Source organism: Eleutherodactylus coqui, chromosome 4, assembly GCF_035609145.1.
Source record: "Eleutherodactylus coqui strain aEleCoq1 chromosome 4, aEleCoq1.hap1, whole genome shotgun sequence".
Lineage (NCBI taxonomy): Eukaryota > Metazoa > Chordata > Amphibia > Anura > Eleutherodactylidae > Eleutherodactylus > Eleutherodactylus coqui.
In genome coordinates, this window is record NC_089840.1 from 20,804,762 (window position 1) to 20,811,651 (window position 6,890).

The 6,890-nt window shown below is 46.9% G+C and overlaps 1 long non-coding RNA gene across 1 annotated transcript; it reads left to right on the forward strand.

Annotated features, from left to right (window-relative positions):
* The first annotated feature begins 651 nt into the window (after window positions 1–651).
* On the forward strand, window positions 652–2,769 carry LOC136625137 (uncharacterized). The gene is made up of 2 exons (XR_010792509.1): window positions 652–827; window positions 2,474–2,769. It is a non-coding gene; the product is annotated as an uncharacterized lncRNA (long non-coding RNA).
* Window positions 2,770–6,890: the final 4,121 nt, after the last annotated feature.

Here is a 6,890-nt window from a genome sequence, read left to right on the forward strand (position 1 = left end):
TTAGGATCCGCAGCGGATTACCTGCACGCGGATCCGCACCCCATAGGGATGCATTGACCACCCGCGGGTAGATAAATACCCGCGGATCGTCAATAAAAGTGATTTTAAAAAAAATGGAGCATGAAAAAATCTGGACCATGCTCCATTTTCATGCGGGTCTCCCGCGGGGACGGCTCCCGCGGGCTTCTATTGAAGCCTATGGAAGCCGTCCGGATCCGCGGGAGACCTAAAATAGGAATTTAAAAGCATTTACTCACCCGCAGCGGGCCGGGAAGGTCTTCTCTTCCTCACGGCCGCATCTCCCTTGCTTCGGCTCGGCGGATGTGCCCGGCACGTCGGCGACGTGCCGGCGACGTGACGAATTCATCCGCCGGCCGAAGAAAGAAGATCCGGCCGCGACGCAGAGAAGAAACGGAGCGGATGGGAGGTGAGTTTATCCTCATTTATTCTTATTTTCAGCGCTCATGTCCGCGGGGCAGGAGGGACCCGCTACGGATTCTACATGTAGAATCCGTAGCGGATCTGATTTTCCCCGTGGACATGAGGCCTAAGAGCATTACTGTAGAAGAGGCATGGAGGGGGTTAATTTAAAGAACTTTCATGTTGTTTGCTTTTCCCAGAGGAGGCGGGGACATCCTCCTGGTAGTGCGGTCATGGAGGTTATTGGAAAATCCGGTAAGAGTAGTCATCATCTTTTCAAGCAGTTGAGTTCCTCTGAAAAGAGGAGTCTTGCACTGGTTCCAGCCACCCAGAATGGGGATGAGACCAAACCTCACGAGCCCCCTTTCTCCATGGGCCCCATAGCAGCCACATGTTCTGCCTCTATGGTAAGTACGCCCTTGGGTCCCTCTCCATGTCATCAGCATGACCCGATCAGGGTGTATGAACAGGGGCTGTCGAGTTTGGTCAGCCACTCCATAACTAATATTATTTTATCCTGCCAACACCACTCTAATAATATTTGCAGTACAGGACAGTGAATACCGTAATACCTTGGCACCAACAATGGCAAATATTTACTAACACTGCGGTAGAAATCCCAGCAGCATTTCTCAGGGCTGTTATTGTATTTGTGAACAATGTACACTATTTTTATGACTTCCTGCAGATAATTAAACTCTGAATGTTGTAAATTAAATCATTAAACTGTATAAATAAAACAATCTACAGGCTACGGTAGGTTCTGTGCCAGGGAGGCAGCGACGGCTGCCAGGTAGTTGGCATTGTATTGTGTTTCCATGACAGATTCGCGGCTCTGAAGGTGTATAAACATAATGCAGCGATTATATGCAAAAACGTACTGCCTTCTGCGGTATCAGTTGTGTCCTAACTGGTATATATGTATGTAATCAGAGTGCCATACGTGTATAATTATACCTATATTATGTAAGTACCGTATGTAATAGGAATACATACTGCATCTAGGAGGCCGGATGATCTAACTTCTGTATGTCTCCTCTAAAACAGAGGGAGAACTTTATTAAGACCAGCATTTAAAACGTCGGTCCTAGTAGGATCTCCTTTGGGCCCAATACATGAAGTGACGCACGTCTCCTCACTCCTCATATATTAGGCGCATCTCAGCTCCTCCGTGTATTTATACTGAAATGTACACCAGGTCTGACCTGGCGCAAATTTTAGGTATACTTTATGACAGTTTCTGCCATAAATTATACATATATGTGTTATTCCGAAGTGGCCATGCCCCCTCCCGAAAAGGCCTACCAACATTTTCTTTACAAAAGGGGTGAGTGGTGTAAAAAAAAACCCCAAAAAGTTGCATATTTGTGTACAAATCCCCACTTTGTAACTTTTTTTTTACACCAGAAACTATCGCAAAAGCTTTTAGGAATGTCCCCCATAATTAAAGGTTGCTAGGTTGGTTATTGAGAATGATTAACCGGCTACATGTGACGCCAGTTGCTCTCCACGGCTATACCGCCATATTTATATGGATGTACTTTTAGAGAGGTATTCCAGGACTTTTACAATTTATGGCCTATCCTCAGAATAGGTCAACAACAGCTAATTGACAGGGATCTGCCACTTGGGATCCCCGCCCATTGGCTAATACTTTAGCCTGCTGTGAGTGCAACGGGCTGGAGGTCCACACAGGTTGTCAGGACCAGAAGGCAGTGAAGCTATTACACCTCCAGTCCTAACCACTGATTGCAACATCTGGTCCCACTGCACTGACAGCGGGCCAGAGGATCAGGGGCGTTCCTGAGCAGCAGATCCCCACCCATTAAGTATTAATGACGGATCCTGAGGATGGGTCATCAATTGTAAAAGTCCAGAAATACCCCTTTAACCCTAGTCTATCTTAGACCTCTTACTCTCCCTTTGGACACCCACCAGCTTATAGGGACTGTATAGGAATTGCACTTTAAACATATAAACCTTTACAGCCGCTTACAGTAGTGATTTCAAGCCTGCGATGGTAGCCAAATGTTTCTACATGTGTTCTATGCAGGCGGTTACAGCAGAGGGAGAGATGATCTCTCAAGGCCTGAAAGAAGCAGCTGTCATCAAGCCTGGCTCTCCGGCTGCCCTCCAGCTCCGTCAGCTCCAGACGCTGCAGAGAAGAGCTCTGCTATTGTATTCCCCATCCCTGTGGAGTTCTGTTCACGGTTCTCTCGCAACTAGAGAAGAGCGATGACGAGTCCCAGCAGGGTCCGGCCGCGGCCCGCAGAGCACTTGTCTAGTCTTTCTTGTAATCCCTTAGTCATATCATGGCATGAACTGAAGAAATGTAATGTGCGATGCAGACTCCAGCAGTTCATATTCTTCTTCCTAGAATCTCTAGTTAAATCACTACAGCCTCATCCATGGGAGTACATAGACCTCATGGGCCCCACAGCCAAACATTTATATATGTATATATAAAACACGGTAGGCTCAGATACAATGCCTCATCTCTAGTATACCTCTATATAATGCAGTCACCAATAATAGATCACTGCACAGTGATAGTGATTACAGTTCAGTTACCTCCAGTGATAGTGATTACATTGCAGTTACCTCCAAGGATCACAGATGGCGTCTTCTCTGATTGTGTCCTTACAAAGTAATAGTGTATCCTCTGTTGCCCCACATTTTAATGTATCCTCATTGGCCCCAATTAGTAGTAATGCCCGCCCGTGTGGCCCCACTTAGATATTCAGACCCCTCTGTGGTCCCTGCAGTACATGTCGCAGACCCAGAAGTGGGACAATCTTCTGTACTCACTTGCCAGGTGCTGCATGCTCTGCATAGAGTATAACCCACCTTCTCTCAGTACAGTGTACCAGAGACCGGGGTGGAGTTGGGTTATGCTCTATATATGTTGGAGTTTAGGTTAGGACCTGGCGAGTGGGATGCAGCCATATGGTCCCGGCCCCCTGTCGTACAGTCACATACCAACATGATCAGAAAGTGCTTATGGGCTAGCATGGCAAAAAAGTGTAATAAAGTTTATTTAACAGCTAAAATAATTAAAAAAAAAGTATTAAAAGGTTCAACCACAATCTTTTTTCCCATAAAAAACTAAACAATAAAAAAAAAAAAAAAAAAAACACATTTGGTATTGTCAGGTATGTATAAGCCCATATTATTAAAGTATCACAATATCCTGCGTGGTGGAGGCCTTTAACCCCTTAAGGACACGGCCTATTTTGGGCTTAAGGACGCAACGATTTTTTGGCGGATTTTCATCTCCATTTTTCAAAAGCCATAACTTTATTTTTCCGTCAATGCGGCCGGATAAGGGCTTGTTTTTTGTGTGGCGAACTGTAGTTTTTATCGGGGCCACTTTTGGATACATTGACTATATCATAAAACTTTTATTTTTTTATGATAACAGGGAGAGAAAACGAATCAATTCTGCCATCGATTTTTTTTTACAGCGTTAATCATGCAGCATACATGACACTAAATTTTTCTGCGGGCCGGTACGGTTACAACGATACCAAAATCCTTATTTTTTTAGATTTTGATACTTTTTTTGCATAAAACCCGTTTTTTTGGGATACCTTTTTTTTTTCTCTATCGCTGCATTCAAAGTCCTGTAACTTTTTTATTTTTCTATGTATGGAGCTCTATGAGGGCTTATTTTTTGCAAGACGAGCTGTAGTTTTTATTGGTACCATTTTGGGGAATGTACGGCTTTTTTAATCACTTTTATTGTATTTTTTGGGAGGCAAAATGCTAAAAAAAGTGGATTATACCCACCTGATAATCAGGTTTCCAGTAGTCTCCACGACAGCACCAACTGAGATTGCCTCCTCCTGGTAGGACAGGAACATACTGAGAGGTTAAAAGCTCCCCCCCCTTCCCCACTTTCCTCAGTGGATTCTAACGAATTGCCGGGGCAGGAGCTCAACTTAAATTTCTTCCCCTAACCAGGGTTTTTTTATTTTTAAATTTATTATTTTACTTTTATAGGGGGGGAAAGGTACGGGTGCTGTCGTGGAGACTACTGGAAACCTGATTATCAGGTGGGTATAATCCACTTTTTCCCCCAGTCGTCTCCACGACAGCACCAACTGAGACGTACCAACTAAAGTTTATTAGGGTGGGATTGCTGCCGAGAGGACTTTACGGCCGAAGGCCCTGTCCTCGTCCTGCTGCACTTTTACCCTATAGTGTTTAGTGAACGTGTGGGGTTTTTTCCAGACTGCGGCCTTGCAAATTTGCTCGACCGAGGCTGAACTGTGTTCGGCCCATGAGGACGCTACTGCCCTTGTGGAATGGGCTTTAAGAGCTAACGGGATCTCCTTCCCGAGGGCCTTATAGGATTCTATGATGGCCAGACGGATCCACCTGGCTATGGACCTTTTTGCTGCTTTGCTACCCTTATTTGGGCCACTGAACTGGACGAACAAGTTGTCGTCCCGCCTCCAGTGGCTCGTTGTATCTATGTAGGTTAGGACTGCTCTCCTAACGTCCAGGCAGCTTAGGGTTCTTTCCTCCTCGTTTTTTGGGTTACTGAAGAATGAGGGGATTATTATATCCTGGGACCTATGAAAATCTGACACTACTTTTGGCATAAAGGCCGGGTCTGTTTTAAATATTAGTTTGGTGTCTGCGATTTTCATGAACGGGTGGCGGATGGACAAGGCCTGTAGTTCGCTAACCCGTCTTGCGGAGGTGATGGCTACTAGGAAGATGGTCTTGATTGTAAGCATTCTTATAGGTAGCGCCTCGATCGGTTCGAATGGTACCGCTGTCATGGCCCCTAGAACCCAATTAAGGTTCCAGTCTGGGAACAGGTTTATGGGCCTAGGGCGTAGTCTAGCTGCTGCTGTTAGGAACCTGTGGACCCATCTGTCGTCTGCGAATTTTGTGTCGCAGATGGCGCTAAGGGCTGAAACTTGGACTTTTAGGGTGCTCGGGGAGAGGCCCATCTCTAAGCCCTCCTGCAGGAATTCTAAGATTAGCGGAGTGTCGGGGATAGAATCCCCGCGATCCCTTCCCTGTCTCCATGAGGAAAACCTTCTCCAGACCTTCTGGTAGATCAGGTGGGTCGTCTTTTTCCTACTGGACATTAGGGTTTCTACTACTTTCTCTGAGAATCCTTTCTTTCTTAGCGAGGATTCTTCAAGAGCCATGCCGTTAAATGGAGTTTGTCTAGGCCGGGGTGGTTCAGTGGCCCCTGCGATAGAAGATCTGTCCAGGTAGGGAAGGTGACTGGGTCCTGGACGCTCAGTGTTGTCAGAAGACCGAACCAGCTTCTTTTCGGCCAGAAGGGGGTTACCAGGATTAGCGTGCATCCCTGGGTTCTGAAGTGCTGTAAGACCCTGGGAATTAGTGGTATGGGAGGAAAGGCGTAAGCCAGTCCTTGTCCCCAGTCCTGGCCTAGGGCGTCTACCGCTATCGGGCGATCTCCTGGCCGGAGGGAGAAAAAGTTGCCTACTTTTGTGTTCTCCCTGGTTGCGAAGAGGTCCAACTGTGGGGTCCCCCACCGGTTGGTTAGGATTCTGAATACCTCTGGGGAGAGGGACCACTCTCCTGGGTCTATTTGCTTCCTGCTGAGGAAGTCTGCTTTTTCGTTTAGTGTCCCCTTCAAGTGGGTTGCCATGATCGAGAGGATCCGGCCCTCCGCCCAGTGAAAGATTTTCTGTGCGATGCTTTGCTGTGGGGGAGATCTTGTGCCCCCTTGGTGTCGTATGTGAGCGACCGCGGTGACATTGTCTGACAGTATCTTTATGTGTTGGTTCTGTAGCGAGTTGCCCAACTGCTGTAGAACCTGCCAAACTGCCTGTAGTTCTCTGAAATTTGAGGACTGTTCTTTTATCCTCTGAGGCCAGGGACCCTGAAAGAATTGGTTCCCCACATACGCTCCCCATCCACAAGCGCTTGCGTCTGTTGTGATGTGGATGGCTGGGTTTTGTAGCCAGTGAACCCCTCTCCGCAGGTTCTCTGGGGATGTCCACCAACGCAGGGATGTTTTTGCCCTGTTTGGGATGTACATCCTTGCCCCTAACGAGGACTGCCTTTTGTCCCATGAGGATAGGACTACGGCCTGCAGGGCTCTGGTGTGGGCCTGGGCCCATGCTACTCCACTCCTGGGATGCATGATGTCAAGCTCCCTAGGAGAGACATTGCCTCCCGAATTGTGCAGAATCGTCTTCGTAGGAAAGTTTTGACTATTCTGCGGATTTTTTGTATTCTCTCCTCGGGTAGGTAGGAGCATTGCGATTCTGAGTCGAGAGTTATTCCCAGAAACGTCTTCTGCTTGTCGGGATCTAGGCTGGATTTTTCCCAGTTTATAATCCATCCCAACGATTGGAGAAGTTCTAGTACTGTCTCCAGGTGTTTTGTTAGGAGTTTTTTGGACTCTGCTATTAATAGAACATCGTCCAGGTAGGGTACTACTAGGATCGATTTTTCTCTCAAGTGGGCGGCTACCT